The sequence below is a fragment of the Camelus dromedarius genome, chromosome X (genome assembly GCF_036321535.1).
Source record: "Camelus dromedarius isolate mCamDro1 chromosome X, mCamDro1.pat, whole genome shotgun sequence".
Classification (NCBI taxonomy): domain Eukaryota; kingdom Metazoa; phylum Chordata; class Mammalia; order Artiodactyla; family Camelidae; genus Camelus; species Camelus dromedarius.
The window spans coordinates 66,372,292-66,387,778 of record NC_087472.1 but is presented as its reverse complement, the minus strand read 5'-3'; positions in this window follow the sequence as shown (position 1 = coordinate 66,387,778).

The following is a 15,487-nucleotide window of genomic DNA, read 5'->3' as shown; positions in this document are numbered from 1 at the left end:
TTGGGGAAGATCACAGCTTATCCTGTTTACCAAGGAAAGCTTTGTTCCTTATTTAAGTGCAAATATATTTGACAGGAATATAACTTAAAGCTATTATTATCAGATCTTGATAACTGAGCAAATGCATAAAAAAGCAAAAAAAAAAAATGATGAAAGTTACCTCAAAGTCCATCACTTTGATCCTCTCATTTTATAGGGAGGCTCTAGAGATCCAGAGACTATACCTGTCTTGCCTAAAACATAAAATCAAGGAAGCAGCAGGTAGAGATGCAGTCCATGCTTCTCTTTCTCATTTCCTCCTCCATTCACTCAGGAAACCAGCAGGTAGTGAGTTTGCCTGAGAAATCACCTGCTCAGCAGTGACCTCTCAGCTAGGTTCTGGACATCAATGAGATGAAACGGACACCTGCAGCTAGTCACCTGAACTCACAGGCTAAGGGAGAGATTGGTAGACATAAACAATTACAATACAGCCTGACAAGTGCTCTAGTAGAGATGTGTGGAAGCTTAGAGGGAAAGAGGGCAGGGACAGTAGACCAAGAGAGGGGTGGGGGCTGGAAAAGGTGAAAAGAGATATTAGGGGCCCCCAAGAATGCATACCACAACTGCTGGAACTAGAACTAGGAGCTCACTCATGACTTGATGGAGAGTCTCCCTACATCTAGTGCTTTATGTCCCTCTGCCCTACATAGCCCGAGAGCAGGGTTTGCTAAGAGGGAGATAAGCAAGAATGCAGGTTGATACTCAGATGCTGAAGGGAAAGGAAGAGAGGAGGGGAAAGTAGGCAGATCCTAGAGCCCTAAAGACAGCTTCTGATATCTTTGTGGTTTTGCCAGGGGTCAGGTCACTAGCTCATGGTCTGTTTGTTCCTCTTTCTCTGGTCTGGTCTTTAAGGTTAACTTCACCTGATCTGGATCATGCCTTAACTCTGGGTCTTTTTTATACTTATGTGCACAGCTTGCACAGAATCTGTTTGACTCAGAAAATGTTTGCATTGGAAGAAATCAGAAATATTATCCAGTTTGTGAAAATGAGACCAAAAAGAGGCAGAGATTTGACCTAGGTCACACACCAAGCCAGTGGCAGGCCAAGAATAGAAGTCTAGTCCTCCTGCCTCCCATGCCAGGAAGTGCCCTTATCTCTGTCCCACACTTTCACCTTTATCCATGAATTCTGTTTCTCCAAGTAGGCTGTCTGTCCATCTCAGGATGATAATAATAATAATAGTTAATCCTTATAAGTGTGAGACATTGCACTAATTTCCTCTTTATTTATTTAGTTTTTGCAACAACTGTATGAGGTGGGTACTATTGTCATCTGCATTTTAAAGATAGTTCAAATGAGGTGCAAAAAGGTTAAGTGATTTACCTATGTTCTCCATAATCATTACTAATAGATTTGGAATTTGAATCCAGGCATAGTGACACCAGAGGCCATACCCTTAGCCATTATACTATATTCCCTTTCTAGAATAGGACTTTGCTCACAGAGGATGGTCCATACACAAGTCTGCCTGCCTGCCTGTCTCTTAACTTCCTTTGTTAGTACCAGAACAGAATAAACTTCTTAAAAGGCATCTGGACACATAGCCCAGAGTGGGGCAAGGTGGGAGATGGTAATTGGTGGAAGATGACCACTGTACCTGATAACTCTCCTACAGAAAGCCTTCCCAAATTAGGCAGGTGAACTCAGGACTTCACCTGAATGTGCTACTTCATTTTCCTCAGGTTTCCATCTAGCTATAGATCTGCCCCTTGAGATTTGCTCCAAGTGTATCCCCAAAAAGAATATGCCTTGAAAAGTCCCAGTCTTAGCCTCTAAGTATAAGCAAAATCAAAGAGTCTTTTGAGATTCCCTTAGCCCACCTCACCCACCATTTTACAAGTTGAAACTGAGGCACAGAAAATTCAAGTGAAAAGCATGCCAGATGCACATTGTATATTTATGCACCAACTACAGCTGCAGAGCTGGAAGGGATGTTGTAAACCATTTAACTGGGCCCTCACACTTGTAGCAAGGTAACAGAAAATGACAAAGACCAAGAGACTTGTCCCACTACATATACATAACTAGTGAATAAAAGAGTAAAGTCAGGCTTACCAGTATGAAGGCCAGGTCACTGTGCTCCTCTGGTTCTTTTATCACATTTAGAGGAAATCTACTGACAAAAGGGAAGACTGCCACGCTATATTTCACTATCAGGGGACTTAAGAATTGGCACAAAAATGTAGATTTAAAAAATCCCATTTGCTCTGAACATTATTGTATGAGACTTGTGATATAATTAAGATTAACAAGAGGGTTTTATTAGCTGAAACCTTTATCAATGGATTTGATAAGACTGATTGGACCAAAAAGACTTACTAGGGCAGAAGTAGAATCATCACCACAGTACACAACGACAGGGGCTTCCTTTGTTACAAAGCAAAAACACTCATCCATGCTGCTACAGAGCACTTATCACCCTGAATTTTGATTACCTATTTATATACCTGACTACCTCACAAGACCAGGAGCTTTTCCAGGATAAATACTGGGTCTTGTTTACCTCGATATCCTCAATAGTTACCAGGTACCCAGCATATTGCTGGTGCTCAATAATGAGGATCTAAATCAGGGGTCAGCAAACCAAGGCCTGCCACCTGTTTTTGTAAATAAATTTTTATTAGAAAACAGCCACGATCATTCATTTACATATTTTCTATGCATACTTTTGTGCTACAAAAGCAGAATGAGTAGTTTCAAGTGAGACTGCATGGCCCTCAGAAGCTTAAAATATTTACTATTTGGCCCCTTACAAAGAAAGTTTGCTGACCCTCCCTTTGTGTGTATAGTCCTACATAGTTCATCACTTTTACATTCCTCTAGACTATTTATGGCTCTATTTTACAGATAGTCACAGTGGAACTCAGAAGAATGAACTGATTTATATTGCTCAGAAGTATTCCATATATCTGGGTAAGATATAGCAATGGAAACATTGTTTCATTTGCCTAGTCAACAGCTCCTGGTCCCACAGGCAATGAGTAGCAGAGCTAGGACAAGGACATTGGGCATCTGGTGTCAAGTCCAATGTCCACTGTCCTGCACCTGACTCCTCCCTTAGAAGCCTTAAGTAAGATAATGAAAGATGATCTTTTGCTAATTTTTACCTAGGTGCCATTGCATAATAAAGGAATTGCTTAGATCAACAGTTATCCATTCCCAAGCTCATTTGGAATCTGAACACTGTTCTAAATAGCAAGAGATCTTGTAATCCACTTTCTGTGCCATATAAGTTTTGTGAGTGTTAAGTGAGATAATGGCTAATATAATAAGAGTGATAATAACTAATATGTCTTCAGCACTTACTTTGAGCCAGGCACTGGGCAAATCATATATAAAATTAATATATAATATAATATAATCAATATATATTGTATGATTATTTATATATATATATATATATATATATATATATATATATATATATATATATATATATAATCTCACCAATGTTCATAACACAACTAAGAAATATTATGGTCCCTATTTTAAATACAGGAAAGAAGGCTCTAAGAGTAGCGAGATGACTTGCCCGAGGTCACACTTAGATCCAGGATTTGAATCAGGGATGTTTGATGCCAGAGTCATCATCCACACTGCTCCTTTAAGTATAATACAGGTCCTGGCACATCATATCACTCAATTAGCAATCCCTAAGATTATGTTGTACTTTCTTTTTTTATCAGCAGCTACCATTTATTGAATGCTTGCTATATAGTAGGCATTGTGCTATGCATTTTCTTAAGTATTAACTAGTTGAACCTTCACAACAACACAGTGAGTTTGGTACTATTATTATATCCATTTTACAACAGAGGAAGCTGAGGTGCAGAGAGACTAAGAAAAGACAAAAGTCACACAGCTAGCAAATGGTTGAAACTAACAATATACTTGGTATCCTAGGGGAGATGGGACTTGAGATGCAGGCCTGGAAAAAGCCTGAAAAGCCATCTAGTAGTTCATTACCCCTGCCCACACACACACTCCAGACAAAGTGGGATAAGGGAAAGTGAATTGGCTCTGTGGTTGGTGAGACCTGGGGAATAATGCCCACTTTCCTCCAAATGGTTCTGGGTTGGGGAGTGGGGTGGTGAGCTGCCTTAGAGATGTTTCACTTTCTGTAGAAAGATAAATAGGGCAGTTCACTATATGGGAATGAGCCACAGGTGACTGATGCTTTAAAAGCCCCTGAAGAAGAAGGAAATAATAATGGTGATGGATTCTTTCTTGGGGCTCACCTTACTCAGATCTCTCCCCTTTGCTCTTGCTCAATAGAGAAGAACAGCAGGTTACCTCACTACACCTCCCCTACTTCTTATATTTTATTTCAAATCTTAGAGTTACAGGCACAAGACTTCTAACCTAACTCAGTCACTTCCTCACTGAACATGACCTTGGACATGCCACTTCCTCTCTCCAAGCCTCAGTTTCTACATCTGTAAAATGGAGAGAAAGGCATCCTCCTCATTAGGTTGGTATGAGGATTCAATGTGATAACATCAAAAGTATCCAGCATAAGGCTTTACATTAAAAAAAATCAGGATGGAAACTCCATCTCTTATAAACTCAAAGTGAATGGATAACCTACACCATTTTCAGAAATGCCAACAGCACTCTGATACAAAGTCTATGAAGTGCTCCCCTGATAAGTGGCATCATCAGCAACTGAACTATCTTATATTAAGAAGAGACAACTGAAGCCTGAAGCCTGAAGCCCTGGGAGCACACAGAGCCTGACCTAAGTCTAAAGAATGGCTGAAAAAATAGACCACCTGGGAAAATGAGAGGAAATGTGGCCAGAGGTCTCCAACAGAGCCACCACTAGAAGGGAGGCAAAACTGAAAGGCTCTAGTTGCAGATGGCTGGCTTGCCCTTCTTTTTTAAAATTCACTATATATAGTGAATATATATAGTAAGGTTCCACATATAAGAAAGATCATTCTGCATTTGTCTTTCTCTGTGTGACATATTTAATTTAGCATAATGCCTTCAAGGTCCTTTCATGTTGTTACAAATTGCAAAATTTCATTCTTTTCTGGCTGAATAATATTCCTGTGTGTGTGTGTGTGTGTGTGTGTGTGTGTGTGTGTGTGTGTGTGTATCACAGTTTTATTCATTAATCCACTAATGCATACTTAGGTTGTTTCCATATTTTGGCTATTGTAAATAATACTGCAGTGAACATGAGGGTGCATATCTTTTTGAATTAGATTTTTTCCTCTGGGTAAATACCAAGAAGTGAAATTGCTAGATCATTTGGTAGTTTTATTTTTATTTTTTGAGGAACCTCCATACTATTTCCTATAATGGCTGCACCAATTTACATTCCCACCAGCAGTGCACACGAGAATTTCCTTTTTTCCACATCCTCGCCAACACTTGTTATTGCTAGTCTTTTTGATAATAGCCATTCTAACAAATGTGAGGTAATACCTCATTGTGGTTGTGATATGCATTTTCCTGATGATTAATGATGTAGAGTATTTTTCATGCACATATTGGCCTTTTGTATGTCTTCTTTAGAAAAAATGCCTATTCAGAAGTTCTGTCCATTTTTAAATTATTTTGTTAGTGGTTATTTTTAATACTGAGTTTTATGAATTCCTTATTTTGGATATTAGCCTCTTATCAGATAGATGGTTTGCAAATATTGTTCCCATTCAATAGGTTACCTTTTCATGTTCATGGTCTCTTTTGCTGTTCAGAAGACTTCTGGTTTGATGCAGCCTTACTTATGTTTCTATTTTTGTTGCTTTTGCTTTTGGTGTTAGAAAAAAAAAATCATCTCCAAGACCTATGTCAAGGAGCCTACTATCTACGTTTTCTTCTAGTAGTTTTATGATTTCAGGTCTTCCATTCAAGTCTTGAATCCATTTTGAACTAATTTTTTGATTGTTTTCCATGTGGCTGTTCAATTTTCCCAGCACCATTTCTTGAAGACACTGTCCTTTCCCCATTTTATATTCTTGGGTCCTTTGTCATAAATTAATTGAACGTATATGCATAGGCTTATTTCTGGACTGTCTATTCTTTTCCATTGATCTATGTAGTTGTTTTTATGCTAGTACCATACTGTTTTGATTATGGTAGCTTTATAGTATAGTCTGAAGTCAGGGAATGTGATTCTTCTAGCTCCATTCCTCTTTCTCAAGATTGTTTTGTCCATTTCGGGTCTTTTGTGTTTCCATACAAATTTTTTTAAAATTGTGCTCTAGTTCTGTGAAAAATTCCATTGGTAATTTGATAAAGATAGTCTTGAATCTGTATATTGCCATGAGTAGTATGGTCATTTTAACAATACTGATTCTTCCAATCCAAGAACACAATGTATCTTTCTATCAATTTATGTCATCTTCAGTTTCTTTCATCAGCATCTTATAGTTTTGGAAGTAGAGGTCTTTTGCTTCCTTTATTCTTAGGCAATTTATTCTTTGTAATGTGGTGGTAAATGGGAATGTTTCCTTAATTTCTCCTTCTAGTATTTCGTTGTTAGTGTATAGAAATGCAACAAATTTCTGCATATTAATTTTGTATCCTGCAACCTTACCAAATTCATTGATGACCTCTAGTAGTTTTCTGGTGGCATCTTTAAAATTTTCTATGTATAGTATATGTCATCTGCAAACAGTGACAGTTTTACTTCTCCCTTTCCAATTTGGATTCCTTTTATTTCTTTTTGTTCTCTGATTACTGTAGCTAGGTCTACCAAAACTATGCTGAATAAAAGTGGTGAGAGTGGGCATCCTTGTCTTGTTCATAATCTTAGAGGGAATGCTTTCAGCTTTTCACCATTGACTATGAAGTTAGCTGTGGGTTTGTCATAGATGGCCTTTATTATGTTGAAGTAAGTTCTATCTATGCACGATTTCTGGAACTTATTTTTTTTTTATCATAAATGGAATTGAATTTTGTCAAAAGATTTTTCTGCATCTATTGAGTTGATCACATGGCTTTTATTCTTCAATTTGTTAATGTGGTGTATTATATTGATTGATTTGCATATACTGAAAAATCCTTGCATCCCTGGGATAAATCCTACTTGATCATGGTGTATGATCCTTTTAGTGTAATGTTTGATCCAGTTTGCAACTATTTTGTTGAGGATTTTTGCATCAATATTCATGATATTTTTTCTGATATCTTTGTCTAATTTTGGTATCAGGGTGATGGTGGCCTCATAGAATGTGTTCAGAAGTGTTCCTTTGCAAATTTTTTGAGTAGTTTCAGAAGGATAGGTGTTAACTCTTCTCTAAGCATTTGGTAGAGTTCACCTGTGAGGCTATCTGGTTCTGGACATTTATTTGTTGGGAATTTTAAAATTACTGATTCAATTTCACTCTTGGTAATTGGTCTGTTATTTTCTAATTCTTCCTGATTCAGTCTTTGGAGATTGTACCTTTCTAGATATTTGTCCATTTCTTCTAGGTTGTCCATTTTATTGGTATATAGTTGTCTGCAGTAGTTTCTTATGATTCTTTGTATTTCTGTGGTGCCAATTGTCACTTATACTTTTTCATTTCTGATTTCATTGATTTGGGCTCTCTTTTTTCTTGATGAGTTTGGTTAAAAGTGTATCAATTTTGTTTATCTTTTCAAAGGACCAGCATTTAGTTTCATTGACATTTTCTATTGTTTGGACTCTATTTCATTTATTTCTGCTCTGATCTGTATGATTCATTTCCTTCTACTAACTTTGGTTTTGCTTGTTCATTCCCTAGTTCCTTTAGGTATAAAGTTAGGTTATTTATTTGAGAATTTTCTTGTTTCCTGAGGTAAGCTTTTATCACTTTACTCTTCCCTCTTAGAACTGCTTTTGTTGCATCCCATAGGTTTTGGATCAACCCATTTTTGTTTTCACTGTGTCTACATATTGTTTTATTTCCTCTTTGATTTCTTCAGTGATCTGTTGCTTGTTTAGTAGCTTACTGTTTAGCCTCCACGTGTTTGTGTTTCTTGCTTTTTTTGTAGTTGATTTCTAGCCTCATAGTGTTGTGATCAGAAAAGATGCTTGACATGATTTCAATTTTCTTAAATTTACCAAGGCTTGTTTTGTGGCCTAGTATGTGATCTATCCTAGAGAATGATTGATTCCTTGATCATTATGTAGGGTCCTTATTCGTCTCTTGTAACAGTCTTTATTTTAAAAGTCTATTTGTCTGATGTAAGTATTGCTATTCTGGCTTTCTTTTGATTTCCATTTGTGTAGAATAAGGTCCATATTTCCTTATTGATTTTCTGTCTTAATGTATCCATTGCTTTAAGTGGGATATTAAAGTTCTGTACTATTATTGTATTGCTCTCCATCTCTACCTTTTGGTATGTTTATATCTGCCTATATATTTAGGTGCTTTTAAGTTAGATGCATAAATATTTACAAATGTTATAGTGTTCCTTATTGGATTGATTCCTTTATCATGTAACCCTTTTCTTTGTCTCTTATTACAATTTTTGTTTTAAAGTCTATTTCGTTTAAGTATAGCTACTCCAGCTATATTCTGGTTTCCATTTACATGGAATATCATTTTTAATCACTTCTCTTTCAGTTTGTGTGTGTCCTCACATCTAAGGTTTCTCTTGTAGGCGGTATATAGATAGATAGATCTTTTCCTTAAATCCATTCAAATACTTTACGCTTTTTAATTAAAATATTTAGTCTATTTACATTTAAAGTAATTGTTCATAGGCATGTCCTTATTCCCAATTTGTTAATTGTTTTCTGGTCATTTTTGTACTTCCTTGCTGTTCCTTTCTTCTTCTCTTGCTCTCATTTGTTTTGATGACTTCAGTCATGTACTTATATTCCTTTCTCTTTCTCTTTTGTGGATTTACTATAGGTTTTTGCTTTCTGGTTACCATGAGGCTTACATGTAACAACACTTATCTGTAGCAATATGTTTTAATTGATAACAACCTAAGTTTGATTTCATTGTAAAGTTCAACATTATTACTCCCCCATGTTTTATGTTTTTGATGTCACATTTTAGATCCTTTTTTACCTTGTATATCCCTTAATAATTATTGTAATAAATTTTATTTTTACTGCTTCGGTATTTTAACCTTCATAGTAGCTTTATAAGTGATTAATTCACTACCTTTACTATATATTTTGCCTTTCCAGTGAGATTGAGTCTTTCACACATGTTCTTGTTACTAATGAATGCTGCTGTTTTCAGCTTAAAGAAGGCCCTATAACATTTCTTGTAAGGCCAGTTTAGTGGAAATGAGCTCCTTTAGCTTTTGCTTGTCTGGAAAACTCTATCTCCCCCTCACTTCTGAATGATGCCTTTGCCTGCTAGAGTATTTGGGGTGAACTCTTTTTTTTTTCTTCTTTTAGCACATTGAATATACTGCTGCTCTCCCTTCTGGTCTGCAAAGTTTCTGCTGAAAAGTATGCTGCTACTCTTATGAGGGCTTCTTCCTTGTACATAAAAAGTTACTTTGCTCCTGCTACTTTTAAAATTCTCTCTTTGTCTTTTACTTTGACATTTTAATTATAATATGCATTAGTGTGAGCCTCTTTGCACTCCCTCCCTTTTTTTTTTTTTTTTTTTTTTTTTTTTTTTTTTTTTTTTTGGAACTCTCTAGAATTCCTTGATCTGGATGTTTCCTTACTCAGGTTAGGGAAATTTTCAGGCATTATTTCTTCAAATAACTTTTCTACCCCTTTCACACTCTCCTTCTACTTCTGAGAGCCTTATGATGTGACTGTTAGTCTGTTTGGTGTTTTACCATAAGTCCATTAAAATATCTCCACCTTTTAAAATTCTTTTAAAAAATTTTTTGCTGCTCTGATTCTTTGAGTTCCACTGCCTTGTCTTCAGGTTGACTGGTCCTTTCTTCTTCTTCTCTTAATCTGCTGCCAGTGCATTTTTCAGTGCAGTTATATCCTTCAGCTCTGTGACATCTGTTTTGTACTTTTTTGTATTTCTTCTCTTTTTTGAAGTTCTCACTGTATTCATTCATTTTCTCCACAGTTCAGTGAGAATCTTTATAACCATTACCTTGAATTCTTTATCAGGTGAATTACTTATCTCCCTGTAATTAAGGTTTCTTTTCTATCTTTTTCTGTTTTCTTCTAAGACTTCTACAGTTTTAATCTCTTAAACTTAGGTCTCTGATCCATTTTTAGTTAATTCTTATAAATAACATGAAGTAAAGTTCCAACATCATTCTTTTGCAAATGTCTGTCCCAGAACCATTTGTTGAGAAGACTATTTTTCCCTCATTGGATGGTTTGGTACCATTGTTTAAAACTAGTTGAATATAGATGTTTTTGTTTCTGGACTCTCAATTTTATTTTGTTGATCTATACATCTATCCTTGTGCCAGTGACACACTCTCTTGATTAGTTGTTTTGTAGTAAATTTAAAAATCAGAAATTGCAAGCTCTTCATTTTTTTTTTTCAAAATTGTTTTGACCATTCTGGATCCCTTGCAATCCATATGAATTTTAGAATCACCCTGTCTAGTTCTTACTACAGTCAGCTGGGATTCTGATAGTTATTGCATTGAATCTGTGGATAACCTTGGGAGCATTGACATCTTAACAATGTTAAGACTTCCTGTTCATTATCATAGGATTTTTTTTCAATTATGTGGATCTTTAATTTCTTTCAACAATGTTTTGTAGTTTTCACATTGGCTTTGCATTGTTTTGTTAAATTTAATCATAAACTTTTTTTGATGTTACTGCAAATAGGATCATTTTTTTAATTTCATTTCCAATTTTTTCATTGCAAGAATTACAGAAATACAACCTCTGTATATCGATCTTTTATCCTGTAACCTTGCTGAACATGTTTATTAGTTTTTATTTTAGATTTTTTAGTGGATTTCTCATATATAAAAAAGCATCTCTGAATAGGGAGAGTTTTATTTCTTCCTTTCCAATATGGGTGACTTTTATTTCATTCTCTTGCCTAGTTGCCCTGGTTAGAACTTCCAGCACAATGTTGAATAGAAGTGGTCTGACAAGACATCACTGTCTTACAGGAAAATATCTAGCCTTTCTTTATTAAGTATGAAGTTAGCTGTGGGTGTTTCATATTAAGGTTAAGTAAGTCACTTCCATTCCTAGTTTGTTGAGTGTTTTTATCATGAAAATATGTTGACTTTTGTTAAATACTTTTTTAGCATCTATTGAGAAGATTACAAGAATTTATTTTTTATTCTATTGATAAATATTACATTAATTGATTCCCAAGTGTTAAACCAACTTTGCATTCCTGAGATAAATCCTATTAGGTCATATTTTATATTTATTTTTATATGATGCTGGATTTGGTTTGCTAGTACTTTGTTGAGGATTTTTACATCCATATTAATAGAGTTACTAATTTACAGTTTTCTTTTCTTGTGATATGTTCATCTGGATTTGGTAACAGAGTAATGCTGGCATCATAAATTGAGTTGGGAAGTGTTTCCTCCTCTTACACTTTTTGGAAGATTTTGTAAATAATTGTTAATAATTCTCCTTTAAATGTTTGATAGAATTCAGTGTTGAATTCATCTGGATCTTGGATTTTCTTTGTAAGTACTTTTTGTATTATTTATTCAATTTCTTCATTTTTTATGTCTAGTCAGATTGGTTAGTTCTTGATTCAGTTAAATTAGATTCTGTCTTTTTAGGAATGTGTCCGTTTCATTTTAGTTATCTAATTTGTAGCCTTACCATTGTTCATAGTAATCCTTTATAATCCTTTCCTATTTCTGTAAGGCTGGTAGTAATGTCTCCTCTTTCATTTCTGATTCTAGCAATTTGAGTATTCTTTTTACCTTGGTTATTCTTGCTAAAGGCTTGCTGATTTCTTGATCTTTTCAAAGAATCAGTGTTTGGTTTGATTTTCTCTTTGCTAATTAATATTCACTTTAATCATTATATTTTCTTCCATTTGTCTGCTTCAGAGTCCACTTGTTCTTTACTATAGTGTCTTAGGGTGGAAAGTTAAATTATTGATTTGAGATCTTTCTTTTCTTAGGAGTCTTCTATTTATGATTGGCTTCTTTATCTGGCACAATCTTTGAGACAGGACCCTGGAGCTAGGAGTAGGGACAATGGTAAGCTTCTGTCTGAGGAACACCTCCACTATAGGAGATGAGCACTTGTTTGGGGAATGGCAGCAGTCTGTGATTCTCTCATCTAGCCTCACCTGGTTTGTAACCACAGCCTCACAAGCTTGGCCAAGGTAACTAGTGCCCCAGTCTTCTCAGCATGCTGTGCCAAAAGTATAGTCTCCATTCAACAAGTGGAGGCTGAGTGGCAAGAGAAAACTCCACCTCTCAACCATACTTGCCTTGGGACTTGGGCTCAGTAACAAGTAGTGGAGAGCAGGAAGAGAAATGCTGACATCTTGCTCCTCTTGAGAAGAAAGCCTTCTAACTGGGGGCTGGAGGGAGAGGAAACCTTCTGTTCTTGGATTCAGGAGTATGAAGTGAAGTCTTGCCTCTCTGACCTGATAGAGAGAAGAGAGGGGATTATCTTGGTTCATATATAGCACAAATCTCATCTTTCTTACTGAATTTCATACTTTTTGTTGAATAGATGTTTCTTCATTTGCTGTTCTCCCTTAGGACCATTTTGCATCAAAGACCTTTTAATGACTCTGGTACTTTTTTTTATTTTGGGCTTATATATTAACTCTCATTCCTCCTTGTAGCCAAGATGGTGTTAAGGGCAGCAGTGTCTAAAATGTGGCATATGCTCCACCCTTACCTAATGGGGTATTATCAGTACCCATCAGATAATTTTCAAAGGCACATGAGCATGTGGATATGGCAAAATTTTGGTGATGTTAAAATATAACTGAAGTTTGGGAAACATCACCATAGGGGAATGAGTGTAGACTATAAAAACAAAAATTTTCATTCATTCATTCAAAAAATATGTATTGATTCCCTAATAGGTCAAGCACTAGTTAAGGCTATGGAGCTATAACAGCGAAGAAAGCAGAAAGATTCCTGGCCTCAAGGAGTTTACATTCTATTAGTTTGAATCACATGCAATTGCCAATATTAGACCATTATTGAAAAAAATAGCAATTTCATATGGTTCAATCTAATAGTAGGGGGAAATTCACAACTTTATCAATTGTCAGCTATGTGACCATGTAAATTACTCCATTCCTCTGAGCCTCAGTTTCACCATATGGAAAATTAAGATAATGATTTTCTGTGTGTGATGATCCTATAACTTGGTAAGTAGAGAAATGTCTAGGACAGTGCTTAATACATAGTAAGCACTTAATATTGTGAAAATTAATAAAGGAAACCTTCATGATATTGGTACAAAAACAGACATACAGGCCAATGGAACAGAATAGAGAGCCCAGAAATGAACCCACAAACTTTTGGTCAACTAATCTTCGACAAAACAGGCAAGAATATCCAATGGAATAAAGATAGTCTCTTCAGCAAATGCTGTTGGGAAAACTGGACCGTAGCATGTAAATCAATGAAGCTGGAACACTCCCTTACACCATAAATAAATAATAAACTTAAAATGGATCAAAGACTCAAACATAAGACAAGATACAATAAACTTTCTAGAAGAAAATATAGGCAAAACATTATCTGACATACATCTCAAAAAGTTCTCCTAGAACAGTCTACCCAAGCAATAGAAATAAAAGCAAGAATAAACAAATGGGACCTAATGAAAATTACAAGCTTCTGCACAGCAAAGGAAACCATAAGTAAAACAAAAAGACAAGCTATGGAATGGGAGGAAATTTTTGCAAATGAAACCAACAAAAGCTTGATCTCCAGAATATAGAAGCAGATCATATGACTTAATAGAAAAAAAAACAAACAACATAATCCAAAGATGTGCAAAAGACCTAAACAAGCAATTCTCCAAGGAAGACATACAAATGATCAATAGGCATATGAAAAAATGCCCACTATCACTAATTATCAGAGAAATGCAAATCAAAACTACAATGAGGTATCACCTCACACCAGTCAGAATGGCCATCATTCAAAAATCCACAAGTGAAAAATGCTGGAGAGGCTGTGGAGAAAAGGGAACCCTCCTACACTGCTGGTGGGAATGCAGTTTGGTGCAGCCACTGTGGAAAACAGTATGGAGATTCCTCAAAAGACTAGGAATAGACTTACCATATGGCCTAGGAATCCCACTCCTGGGTGTATATCCAGAAGGGACCCTACATCAAAATGACACCTGCACCCCAATGTTCACAGCAGCACTATTTACAATAGCCAAGACATGGAAATAGCCTAAATGTCCATCAACAGATGGCTGGATAAAGAAGTGGTGGTATATTTATACAACGGAATACTACTCAGCCATGAAAACCGACAACATAATGCCATTTGGAGCAACATGGATGCTCCTGGAGAATATCATTCTAAGTGAAGTTAGCCAGAAAGAGAAAGAAAAATACTATATGAGATTGCTTATATGTGGATTCTGAGAAACAAAACAAAACAAAGCAAAACAAAACAAAATGAAAAACAAAACATAAATACAAAACAGAAACAGACTTATAGACACAGAATACAAACTTGTGGTTGCCAAGGGGGCGATGGGTGGTGGGTGGGAAGGGATAGACTGTGATTTCAAAATGTAGAATAGATAAACAAGATTATACTGTATAGCACAGGGAAACACATACAAAATCTTATGGTAGCTCATAGAGAACAAAATGTGACAATGAATATATATATATGTTTATGTATAACTAAAAATTGTGCTTTACACTGGAATTTGACACAACATTGTAAAATGATTATAAATCAATAAAAACTGTTTAAAAAAATAACAAAAAAATAACGGAAATATTAACTAAAATTTGATCTGGGAGGGCCTGTAGAGGGAGCTCACACCGTACCACTCATAATCAATTACCCTAGACAGGAAGAACTGTATCTTGCATCTCAAGGATGAAGGTTGCTATATTACTACCCCAGGAAAAGGAAGGGAGACTTTCTTCTTGCCCAGCAGTAAGCTTAGCCAATGAAAAATACAACAGCTCAACCAATGAGAATCCATCACCTCCCTTAACTCTTACTTTCCTCCAATGAACTTTCATTTAAAACAGTCCCTGATAATTCCTCCTTTTCTCTATAAAAGCAAGCTTCTATCCTTTGTTATTTCAATTTGCTTATGGCCCATCATGGCTTACATTTCCCAAATTGCAATTCCTCAGGCTATTCTCAAATGGACTCACTGTGCTGGTGAGATAACTGGACATTTTATTTTTTAGAATTGACAGTTATGGTGTCAGAAGTAGGATCTGACAGAAGTGACCCCCTGGAACCATGCAAGGTACCCACACTGAGCCCTTGTGCTCATGGCATCCATGAGTTGCTAACTATTGTTGGTTTGGTGACCCTCTCAGATTCTGGGTTCCACTCTCTTTGCATTTTGAGTTCTCCAACTTAATTCAGGATCAGGAAAGGCTTTGTCCTTTCTGTTTCAAGG